We start from the raw sequence: 13,398 nt of genomic DNA on the forward strand, positions 1-13,398 counted from the left end.
CGGGGATTCCTTAGTGAGGAAATTTGGATGTTGGAAATCCGAGTCGTGGCGTTCCGAAAAGAGTGCGCTGAAATCTGCGGATGATAATACCCAACCTCAGATGATCTGATTGGAGAGTAGGACGGAGAGAAAATATCGGGTGAATAAAGCTTCGTGCTAGAGCACGAGAACTCGTGATTTCGTCCGTTCGTATAGAAATCTCGGATGTCCTTGCCGAAGGGTTGTTGGCTAGTCGACGAGCTCGCTTATTTCGACGATAACGGGGCCTCTTCAGGGCTCGCCTCCGTCTCTGAGCGTCGGAAAGAGAGGATGATGTAAATTTCACTGGAAGAAATAGATCAGTGAGAGAAATCGTTGAAGTGTGAGAGAAATATCATTGGTTAAACCTTAAGGCTATCTCCGAAATATGTCGGGAAGCTGAGAGGTTCGATGGAGGAGAGAAATGAAGAAAGGAAAGAGAAAATTGTAAAAGAGTAAAAGATTTCCTGAATTATTCGATGCCCATGAACCTGCTTAGTGCTCCACAACGCATAGGGAGCCCAAGAGGTCCGACGGCTAAAGCAAAGAGAAAAAGAGAGAAAAGGGAGTAGAAATGTAAGGAGAAACGGCAGAGGTTAGAAAGGATGTAAGGGAGAAATGAAAAAATATAAGGAGAAAAGATCCAAGAGTTATTAGAGAACTGTATGTAGTTAAATTTACTGTTATTTAGCTAGAATGCCGAAGACTTGGGACCTACGAGGTTATGAAGATGAAAGCGGTGTCGCCAGGAAATCTTGGTCACTTGCACTTGGTGAAAAAAATATATTTCGACTGATACCGATTGATTGAATTACTGACAAAACTGACGGACTGAAAACTGTTCTGGCCGAGTGAAAAAAGAAGTAGTAGTACTTTCGTGCCTTTAAGGGCGCTCTATATATACCAGATGTATGCATAAGTTTTTTCCGGTTTAACTAAGAGATGTCGCCAGCGAAAAATACGCAGCGTATTAATTTGACACATACATCATTTTGTTCGTCTGACATTTAAAACTACAAACACACACAAGTTGAGTCCGCCAAAAACTAGCGTCTTTGTTTTATCGTTCAATGATCATGTCGAGTTTTGTGCCTGAAAAAGAACATTTGCGGCACGCATTGCTTTTTTTATTTAATCAAAAGAAAAAGGCTGTTGAAAGTCATCGTTTGCTGGTAGAAACATATGGTGAACACGCTCCATCGATTAGAACATGTGAGACATGGTTTCGACAATTTAAAAGTGGTGATTTCAATGTGAAAGACAGTGAGCGCTCTGGTAGACCACAAAAATGCGAAGACGCAATTGCAGGAGCAATTGCAGGAGTTATTGGATGATGACCCAACTCAAACTCAACGGCAATTAGCAGAAGCATTACATGTATCACAAGAAACAATCAGCAGACGTTTACGAGCAATGGGAAAGATCAATAAACTCGGTAAATGGGTCCCACACGATTTGAATGAACGTCAAATGGAAAATCGCAAAGTCACTTGTGAAATGCTGCTTCAACGCCACGAAAGGAAATAATTTTTGTATCGAATTGTGACGGGTGACGAAAAATGGATTTATTTTGAAAACCCGAAGCGGAAAAAATCGTGGTTTTCACCTGGCGAAGCCGGTCTATCAACACCAAGGCCAAATCGCTTCGGCAAGAAGACCATGCTTTGTGTCTGGTGGGACCAGAGCGGTATTGTGTATTATGAACTCTTGAAGGCGAAACCGTTAATACACAACGCTATCGCCAACAAATGATTAATTTAAACCACGCATTAATCGAAAGACGACCGGAATGGGCCAGAAGACATGGCAAAGTGATTTTGTTACACGACAATGCGCCGTCTCACACAGCAAAACCAGTGAAAGACACCTTGAAATCGCTTGGATGGGACATCCTTCTGCACCCGCCGTACTTCCCAGACCTGGCGCCATCTGACTATCACCTCTTCGCATCAATGGGGCACGCGCTCGCAGAGCAGCACTTCAGCAATTTCGAGGAAGTTGGAAAATGGCTTGACGAATGGTTTGCCGCAAAAGACAAGCAGTTTTTCTGGCACGGTATTCATAAATTACCTGAAAGATGGGCGAAATGTGTAGAAGCTGATGGCCAATATTTTGAATAAAAAAAAATTAATTTCTCTTGAAAATTACGTGTCTTTTTTTATTAAAAAACCGGAAAAAACTTATGCATACACCTGGTATATATATATATATGTGTGTGTGTGTGTGTGTGTGTGTGTGTGTGTGTGTGTGTGTGTGTGTGTGTGTGTGTGTGTATGTGTATGTGTGTGTGTGTGTGTGTGTGTGTGTGTGTGATTTTGTTGAGGAAAACATCTGTACACATGTTGTTCTTCCGCGATTAGGATTAGGGATTATCCGCTTAGCCGAATTCTAATAACCGATCCCCGGAAGAGATCAATTGCGTAATCGTCACGATCTAACAAAACATGTGTCATCCGTTTATCCGCTTAATTAATATATTAAATTTAATTAATATAATAAATTCTAATAACTGATAGACCCGAAATATATGTACCCAAGATATATCCGAAGGAAAAGAATCTTGCAGTCGTCACGACGTAACACTATTATTCAAGCGCTGTGAGTAGTCATCGGAATGTGTCCACTCAATACCCACCCCTTTTAATGCCTTAAATGATACTTTTATGTAGACATGACTGACAAGTGATTATGTATTATTAACGTCGCTCTTTATTCTAATTTAGTTTTTTTTGTGCATAGTTAATTTGAAGAATAAGTTATAACGTTGTAAGCATTATCTCATAATAATGTTGTACGCAAAACTCCATATTTATTTATAAATCTCGCGAGAATAATTATACAATAACTAAGCGATAATAATTAAATAGGAATTCACTTAATTACTATCGAAGTTGATTTATTATTGATACGAACAAAGAATAAGTGTTTCATAAGATGATTAAAATTATTTCTGTATAAAATCTAAATTTGTTAACTATACATTGAATTAAACTTTGTACATGTAATTAAAAAATAATACTTTTATATAAAATACTCGCTTTATATATTTATTTATGATTATAAGTAATAAGTGTAACATCTTATAACATAAATAGAAAGTAAAAAATAAAATGAATATAAGTAATAAGTATGACATTTATGACATAAATAGAAAGTAAAATTTTCAAGTAACATTTTTATTACATATACTTACAATTACTTATATTACAATTCCACAAAATATCCATTATTTTTCTTTTCTTTTCCTTACGTTCTTTTTCTGACATGTTTCTTAACTCTATAAGTATTAGTTCTGCAAATTTACCTTCTGCATCTTTTTCATCTTTATTTGGAATTGTTTGCATATTTGAATTTTATATTTTATCTGCAATTGTAGCAGACAATGATAAAAATGATTGTTCAATATTGTCCAATTCTGATTTCTTTTGGATTCTTCTTTTAGGAATTAATTTTTATCATCTCTATTATGATGTTTAGGTGGAGTAGAAGTCGAAAACTCTCGTGAAGATTCAGAAGAACATCTTTCGGGTGTTTCTCCTGATGTTTCAAATACAAATGGTTCATATTGCGATTGTATTTCATCGTTTGTTTCTATTTCATTAAGCATTTCAAAATTTCCAGACGATTTTATCTTAGCTATAGGCTCTATACGAATGTTGTGTAATTGGACGAAAAGTTTGGTGATTTTTAGAAGTTACAATAGGATTATCGACTGTTATGTTGATTAAAATCGATGAAATCCTAGAAATATTTTCTTTATTTTCTTTATTTTTTTTATTTTGCAAAACATTTATAACAGTTCTATAAAAAAACAAATTAAATACAAATTAAATAATACACAGAAGTTTATATTTTAAATTATTAAAATTATAAACTGTAGTTGTAATTTTTAGGGTACTATTACATCTGTCGTACGACAATTTTTTAAGCTTGATGTTGATTAGCTGCAGGATAGAAAGTATCTAAAGACTGAGGAATTGCTCTATCCTGCAGCCAATCAACACGCTTAAAAAATTTATCGTACGACAAATGTAATAGTACCCTTAATTTATTTTCTTCGCTGCACATGACTATTCAAAAATTTTTTCGTACTTTCATATAAAATAAAACCTTGTCGATTAGCTACTCCGCTTCCATTTTTTAATTCTGCTTCAATTTCTCTTCTTTCTTTAGAAAATCTTTCCCTTAATCTGATCCATCGATTTTGACATTCAGTAGCTGTATCAAGTAATAGTATTACAAACATCAAACTTATATTAATTGAATACTTGATATAATAAAAAACTTGCAATTAAATTGATAAAACATTTAAAATTAAAACTTTAAAATTAAATTAATTTAAATTAATTTAAAAACTTATTAGTCACTCACGTGACCAAGATCATGATTTTTAGCTATTTCTTCCCATGAATTTTCTTTCATTAAAGAATCTTTAAAATTTGGCGGTGATTTATTATATACATAGGGATATCCTCTAACTAAATCTGTTAATAAAGAATCTCCTACAGAATTTTCATTATTCACATTCATTATCTCCGATACAATTTCGTCTTAGCTTAAAGAGAATTTATTTCCATGTATATGATCGTCTTCCATTCTTTTATTTGTAGATTGCTGAAAGATTAATACATACAATAATAAACCATAAAAGACTAACCAAATAATTAAATATATTTTATAACAAAATGCATAATTATTAATGCAATATATATATATCAATACTTTAAATAAACTTTAAAAGTTGAACACAACTTAATAAAAAAGTTAGAGATACAGAAAAAGAATATAAATATGTCTAGAATAAAAATGTATAGAATATATAAAATAAAAATAGTGTGTTATTATTTGTAATATTTATATTAACTCATTAGTAACAAATATAAATTACAATTATAAAAAAATAAAAAGTTCATAATTCAATATACATGATGAGAATGAGATATTGACATAAAAGGAACAAGCTTCCGTGTATTCATATTTATTTTATTCTATAAATTTATTTTATATAATTGCTGAGTTTCAAAATACTTACGAATACAACATAAGATTGATTAATGAATCCCTAAATATCTTCCTATAGAATAATATAGAATTCCTAAATATCTTCCTACAGAATAATATACTTATTTTATCCGTCACTTTTAAATAATCTGTAATAACAATTTTTATATTTAAATAAATTAATTATAAAAATATATATTTATATATTACATTAATATATATTAATACCAAACTTACATTTTATCTTTATATGACTTATTTATCTTTATATAAATCTTTATTTCGTCAAATCCACTGGTTTCTACTAGTTTCTTTATTGACTTTATATATAATATTGGTTAAATACATTATAGATGTACCACTTATTATTTGCTTGAGCCTAACATTAATACAAATTATCTATACATATTGGTTACGTAGAAATTTCAACCAGTTGTCTTATGGATAAGTTTATCATTACTTCTACTTCCATTAGATTACTTAGAAAAAGCAATATCTTGATTGGTCTAAAACAATATCTTGATTGGCCTATTGGCTTAAGTTTACGTCTTACGATTACGGAAATTTGTGCGGCAGCCCGTCATTTCTGCCGATCCTTAAGTTTCTTTTATGCCACGACTCTTATCCGGGCTGCGTTCCGATATTCATTGCCAGTACTGAAAATATATAGTTCAGGTCATGTAGATTTTCAGTACTTGCAGTGAATATCGGGACGCAGCCTCGGTGTAATGTGTTTCCGTGGCTGCGGTGTACAAGTTTTATGCACGCAGTGTGATTTTATTACATCATTTCAAATGGACGATGCGAAGCAAGTGTAACATTTAAATTTAAATTGTAAACATGGAAGTCAACCAGGAGCAAGATTTTAACATAATAATGAATTGTATTGATATGTCGCGCTCGCGGCGGTCACGAATCGCGAGTCCCATTTTGCGGATGAGCCGCGCGCGGAATAATAACACTTTTCTACAAAGAATCGGAACTTTATTAAGAAGTCGATTGCCGCGGACACACGTCCGTCCGTTACCAAACTCCGCGAAACAATTTTTGAGTATATAGACATGGAGGAGGAATGCCTATATTTCCTATAAGCCGAAAGTGTGTCCAAAGTATGTGCGAGAGAGAAAGATATACGAGTGATACTCGTCTGCGCATGCGTAAAAATCATAAGCAATAGCTTATTCACTGAAATTGATGAGAAACAATTATCTGCTGATATATTTGACCATAATTATGTATCAACATTAACACTCAGTCTATATATCGACGACGTACTTAAATATATCAATGGATTTGTTATAAGAAAATTATTAGGACATGAATGTCACATTTGTGCAACTTTTGCAAAATCACTGCAAAATCGACTAACTCAATTTTGATTACTGTCAAAAACAAAGGTAATTTAATTTTTTTTGGATGATGTCATAAAAATAACACAATGCAGCAGTTATTTGATCAAATTATAATATAATTCGCATTAGAAAAAATATTAAGACAATTGTGACTATAAAAGTGTTTAACGATGTTTGTCATTCAGTGTTTAATGACAGCGCAATGACAGAACACATTTTGCAGCAAGATGTGTTTGATAACCATAAAAAACAACTTATTAAAAGCATAATTGTAATTTACGTTAATTTGCGTTTATTCCATGAGGTTAAGTGCGCTACCGATTTAATACACAAAGATTATATTAGATATAAGTTTACAAAATTGATTCATTTTAAACATTGACAAAAATTATTTTCTTATGTTATAATGGTATATATTAATATTTATTTAATATTTTACTATTACATCCCTATATAATATCCCTATATAATATCATTTATGACAGTTCTTGTTACCTATTATCCTTCACATCACTATATCACTATATATATTGCTTGCCTATAGTATTTGTCAATTTCGACGTATGCGCAGAAAGAATGAGTATCACTCATATATCTTTCTCTCTCGTACTTTGGACACACTTTTGGTGCCAATATTCGCCTCCATGTCTATATACTCAAAGAAAACAACAACAAATCCGCGTGATCACACAAAAAAAATTAACGACACGTCGTCAAGAACGATCCTTTGTTTTTAAAATATCGATCCTTTGAATAGATTTTCCGGAAGGCAATGACGTGCGAAACACCGCTCGATCGTAACACTGCGCCCCTTCTCTTCTAGTTGTCGTCCTGACAACTGTTCGGATTTTCTCCGCTCAAAAAGCCTCCTCTTCTTTGGCGGAGGGTACCATACGACTTCCTGCTCTCCTCGAGCTGTTGCTACGAGTTACCGAGCGCTGTTCCCGGTCCCAATCTCCCGCTCTGTAGGAATTTGCCGCGAAGATCCGTCCCTTCTTCTTTCTTGAAATTCATTCTTGAGACTTGTGCGCTTCTTTCTTCAAGCAAGATGGATGTATTCGTCGTGAATTCAACATTTTATAAAAGACTCACCGAGCCCCTGCCTCGGCATTCGTCCATATAGTCCCACGGAAAAATCACGACTCGAAAAAACGAAGACGAGGCAGATTTTTTAAGAAAAAGAATTTCTTCAGCCGGATGTTCGGGCGAAACAAGAGGATTTCCCATGACATCCTTGAACTCAACTTGAAGTAAACTTGAAAGAAAAAGAAAATAGAAAACAATAACTTCCTAATAAAATGAACACATCTTAAAAACTCAAAAATAGTTAAACTCATAATTCTCTAAATATCCGGGCTCCGAAACTCCCTAAACTTCTCTATGGATCCTTTCTCTCAATAAAAGAAGCTAATCTATCTGCATGGACAATTTTATTTTCTTGCTTCCCTGAACGATGAATACAAAAGACATCACTTAATTTCTTAACTATTTCATAAGGCCCCTTCCAATCGTTCTGTAACTTGGGAGATCTTCCCTTCTTTCGACAAGGATTGAACAGTCAAATTTTGCCCTTCTTCGAAAACAAGCCCTTCGACCATATCGATATTTGACTCTTAGAGATCTCGATTCTAATCGCTCTCTGATTCCCTGATGAATTTCATCAAGTTTCTCTCATAAATTCCGAGCATACTCTTCCGCTGACTCGAAACAACCATAATTAGAAGGAGTACCTCTAAGTAAATCTAGAAGTAAATTAAGATCTCTTCTGTAATAACATTTCTGACGGATTTACACCGATAATCTTATGTTTAGAAGTTCTATAAGCAAGAAGAAACATGGGAATTCAACGATCCCAATCCAATTTGATTTTCATGAATGTATTTCGATAAATACTGAATGAACTGGCTTGGTGCCTCCCATCTCTTATGAAGAACATCATCCTATATTTCTAAAGCATCCCATTGATGCCAGTAAATTTTTGAAGATATTCCTCTAACTGCTATCTCTTCCATGAAGATCGAATATTTCTTTTTTTGGCTAGTAAAAATGTCGCTAGTGTCTTGATTCTCTATTTGTAACCTACGCCACTCCTCAGAGGAATCTTCTCATAAAATTATTCGAGGCACTAATTTATTTTCCTTTAAACTCTCTCGTACTTCTACCCTAGAGCAATCTATAATTTTCGTTCACACAAAGGTGTCTCGAAAATCCATCGGCATTCCATGAGTTAGCCTCTTTCAATGACTGACATCAAAATCATATTGCTGTAATTTTTTCCAGCGAGCCAATTGTCCCTCCAAGTTTTTGAAGGTTACCCACCATCTTAGCGAAGCGTGATCAGTACGGATAGAAAAACGTTCATACAAATAATGATGAAAATGTTTAATTGATTTGACTACAGCTAACAACTCCCTTCTTGTGATACAATAATTTCGCTCTGATTTGTTCAAAACTCGACTATAATAGGCAATGACTCTTTCATTGCCATTCTGAACTTGAAAGAGCACCGCTTCTCTCATAACCTGAAGCATCAGTATGTATTAAATTCATTTTCCCTTCTCCCTTCGGAAAAGAAAGAGGCGCGGTCGATAATGCCTGCTTTAACTTAAGAAATGCTTCCTGACATTGCTTAATCCAGATATACTTAATCTGACTCTCTGTTAATTTAAACAAAGATCTTGCAATAGAAAAAAAAACCTTTCACAAATTTCCGATAATAAGAGCAGAAGCCAAAAAAATTCCGGCTCAGCTTTTTATTCTGAGATACCGGCCATTCCGTAACTGCTTCAGTTTTCTCGGGATCCGTTGAGATCCCTACTGAAGAAACAATATGTCCCAGATATTTCACCTGTCTACCAAATAAACTACACTTCTTTGAGTTAACACTAAGATTGGCAGCACGAAATCTACGAAGAACCTCTTTCAAATTTTTTTTCATCTTCTCAAAAATTTTACCAAATACGATTATATCATCTAAATAAACCAGGCAAATTTTAGAAAGTAATTGCCAAAGAACTCGCTCCATAAGACACTCGAAAGTAGCAGGAGCATTGCATAAACCAAAGGACATTGCAATAAATGCCAGAGCTCATTATCTACAGAGAAAGCAGTCTTTGCTCTGTTGCGAGGCAACCTAAATAATGCAATCCGACCTCATAACATTGCTGATTAACCAGAATCTCAAGGATTCTGACTAATCCGAGAATTATTAAGTAATTAAAATATGTAATTAAAATAATAAGAAATAATACGCGCCTACGCCAATTGCAACTGATGTGTAATTCGGCAAGGACGCTGACTCCGATAACACGTGTCGAAACGCTAACGTACCAAACAACGTTTCGACGCGAGGACGCGTCGAGGCCGCGTAATAGCGTAATAGCGGACCGATAAAAAAGCGACGAGAGCAATCAAAATGGTGGCTTAAAATCAGAAACACGGACGTACGAGTATCGACGCGTAAGAATATTAAGGAAGTATGATAGTTCGCGGGTGATTCGGAAAAACGAACACTAAATATTTAAATAAAGAGCATTATTAAAAAATCGAATGACTCCTTCTTCCCCCCCTTCCGTCACTTCCCCCTGGTTGCGCTCAGAGCGGCACAACATATCCTCAGGATGGATTTTCAGCTGCCAGTAACCGCTTTTCAAATCTAAAGTAGAAAACCAAGCATTACCTGACAACTGATCTAGAAGATCATCGATCCTTGGCAGTAGATAATAAGAAGCTTTTTTTCTTTGTTATCGCATTTAACTTCCGATAATCTATACAAAATCTAAGAGAACTATCTTTCTTTTTTACTAAAATTGCCGGAAAGACCCAAGGACTCGAAGACTCTTTTATAACTCCTTGTTCCTTCATCTCTTCAATGATTTTCTCAACCTCTGAACGTATATGAATAGGAATTCTTCTCGAAGACTGCTTGATCGGACAAGAATCCTGCCACTTAATTTCATGTTGGAGAATTTCGCACTTTCCAGCAACAATTTGTTCGGAAAATACATCCCGGAATTCTTAAAATAAATCGGCAAAAACTGCTTTCTGCCTCTCATTCAACTCACGAGAATTATTTCTGATGTCACGTCTGTCGCGTCAGAATAAACGAATAAATTAATAATTTTATGCCCTATGGTAAAAATGTTACTCTTTTCAAATTTATAGAGATAACTTTTGTATAGCACGGAACAAGGAATAGACGTGATACGTCCCTAGGCCACCGCGAGCCCCACCAGGGCAACTCTCTGGCCTCCCACGCGAGCGCCGCACTCCCACCGCCAGCGCTTCCCACATTGGGCGCGCACCCCACCATAGCGTCGCCGCAGTTTCGAGCCGCCGAATCGAAGCACATCAGTGCACGGCCGACTGCGTTCAGTTCATCCCGCGAATACGACTGGAGAGGACCTCCAGTCCGTGAACTCCCTCTTCCAATTCAATTTCTAGTGTTAAGAGAAATCAATTCCAATTCTAGTAGTAGGAAATAACTTCAAACTAATTCCAATTCTAGTGCTAAGAGAATAATTTCGAATCAATTCCAATTCTAAGTGTTAACTCAAATCAATTCCAATTCTAGTGTTAAGAAATAAATTCGAATCAATTCAATTTTATTAACATCATTCAATTTAAACTTAACTGTAAAAGCGTTTACAATTTAATCAATCTCTGTATTAATCTTGTATCTGAATATTCTACAATATATATATATATAAGTGAAAAGTGATCAGTGTTAAATAATTAATAAATCCAAACCCTTCCACCCCTCCTAGCGAAACGTACAATCGACAGAGTTCGCGAGGTAGAGTGACCACGCGAAATTCAATCAAACGCAAGCGTCCAGGGAGGCCGTGCTTGGTCTCTTGGTTAGCAGGTTGTGCGTCCACCCGCACTACCCCCAAGAGAGGTATCGCTTCTCACGCACTTTTAAACCGTCAAATTACGAAATATCTGATAACCTGTCCCGCCTCTTGGCTAGCAAGTTGTGCGTCCACCCGCACTACTCTCCACAGAGGGTTACAGATTGTCATCGCGTTAGAAAGTTCAATTTAATACTCGTAACTTGTAAGGGAAGTAGTATTTTCCCTTCATGGTCACTCCCGATGCCTAAGAATCGTAAAAACCGTGCCGGACGTCAGCGTGCAATTCGCCGCGCCTTATACGAAATTAAATCCGCGCTCACCGGTGATTTGAGTGAACTGCTCGGGTGTGAAGAAACCTACCAGCCGGAATACGAAGCGTATTTCGAGAACAGCCTGTGGGCTCCAAGTCTTCCGAATCCAGCAACGCCGCATCCTAGTGTGCATCCCGAGACCCGCCAGGCCGACAACGAGAATCGGAAGCCCGAATCCAGGAACCGGGCCAACGAAAGGTAAGTGAATTTTCATTTCTTGTTCGTGAAACGCGTTATGTGCAGAGGACGATCGGAAAGCTCGCGTCAGGAAAGAACACATCCAGCCGCCGTCTTTAACGACCAAATAAGTATCTCTCGGTGTGTAGTCGAATTCGGTTATGGTCTTGTCGGTATAGCTACCGATACAAATTCCGCCAGTCTTATATGCCTAGAGTGTAAATCCCAGTATAATTTCGATCAACAATTCACCGCTATCTTAAGACATTATATTAACGTTGGGACTACTCGAGAAGAAAGGCTTTGCAATTCTTGCGGCACTGGATTGGCTATTTGGCGCGAGGTAACCGACTGCGATCCCTGCTCCGAGGCATTCGTGGCATTTCTGGAATATTTACGCGAAGAAAGTACTTCTTTTTACGATTTACCGAATCCTACCGTCATTGACGTAGACGCAGAGATAGGACCGCATGATATCGTCTTTTCCAGGAGACTATCGACTTTTCTATACGGATTATACAACCGCAATTTATATCAGTAATCCGGTCAAGTTATTTTGCAAAAAAACCAACACGCAGCCCAGTGCGAGCAGACTCGCTCCACGCGTAGCACGTCTCGCCTGCGACGTAACAGCGCACACCTCCCTTGCCGTGCACCGACAAGGAGGGACGAGGTTCCGAACGACGAGCCAGGCGCCCAACCGGGCGCTTCAAGCAACGGCTCCTGGACCTGTTCGGATCAGCTTCCTCCTCAGAGGATAGCCTGCCCCGGCCGCCGATTCCGCCCCCCCCCCGCAGAGGATGCATCGAGGCACCCGAGCGACCCTGGCCGCTCTTTGGAACTCAGCACGCAGCAGGACAGGCCATGGCAACTCTGCGCCATCAAGCTTGACCAAGTGCAGCATCGGCCGCTGCGCCGTGACACTCGCCGCTTCTACATCGAAATCGCCATGCAGACCGCGGGACTGCCACCGGCCCAGGTCGAGCCACGAATACTCACCCCCCGGCCACGCCGAGGAGAGCCGAGGCTCGTGAGAAGCGCAGGGAGCGGCTACAAGAGCTTGCGCGCGCACGCGCCGAACCGACGCGACCGACTCACCCACTCGTTATTCTCGCGGGACCCAAACTCAGTCCCGATAGTTTTTGTAACATTTATCTTTTGTTTGCGAGAATATAATGGCTTCGTATTAACTCGGCGTTCCTTGATTGTTAGCATGCATGCAACCTTCACATATCTTTCAGCTTGCGCTCCTATTACTAAACGCATAGCGACACTTGGCTGCTAAATTTTCCGCTTTGCTTGGTGCCGACACTCGCACCGTTGGTCTGCCACACAGCTTGTCGAGGACAGACACTCCCCTCGATCTGAGAACCAGCTTTCACCAGCCGATTGCGGGCGACGCAGTGCAGCAGACCACACACTCGCTCGAGACGCTCGAGACGCAGCGTACATACGCAATCCTCATCCACGCCACCAAGCACAACGTCCAACTACACATCAACAGCCACAATACCAAACACATACAGCCAGAACCACTCCTTCTACAACATAATTTCCCGACAATTCGATGTAACATCCCGCGTGCATTGGATTATATTTATTAATTGTCAAATTTATAATAATATATGTGATAGCGCCCATCCACTGTCGCGTTCTTGGAACTCTTCGAGCGACGCTAACGTG

General features: G+C 37.7%; 1 long non-coding RNA gene across 3 annotated transcripts; it reads right to left on the reverse strand.

Moving 5' to 3' along the window:
• Positions 1-2,897: 2,897 nt before the first annotated feature.
• Positions 2,898-6,051, reverse strand: LOC105427757 (uncharacterized). Of its 3 annotated transcripts, none has more exons than XR_016138404.1 (5): positions 5,257-6,051; positions 5,051-5,168; positions 4,390-4,632; positions 4,129-4,236; positions 2,898-3,819 (listed from the first exon to the last, which is right to left on the reverse strand). It is a non-coding gene; the product is annotated as an uncharacterized LOC105427757 (long non-coding RNA). The 3 variants fall into 3 exon arrangements; XR_016138403.1 differs by having other exon boundaries at positions 4,111-4,236; XR_967929.3 differs by lacking the exon at positions 2,898-3,819 and having other exon boundaries at positions 4,063-4,236.
• Positions 6,052-13,398: the final 7,347 nt, after the last annotated feature.

Source organism: Pogonomyrmex barbatus, unplaced genomic scaffold (assembly GCF_055798465.1).
Source record: "Pogonomyrmex barbatus isolate J1 unplaced genomic scaffold, ASM5579846v1 scaffold14, whole genome shotgun sequence".
In the NCBI taxonomy this organism is placed as follows: domain Eukaryota; kingdom Metazoa; phylum Arthropoda; class Insecta; order Hymenoptera; family Formicidae; genus Pogonomyrmex; species Pogonomyrmex barbatus.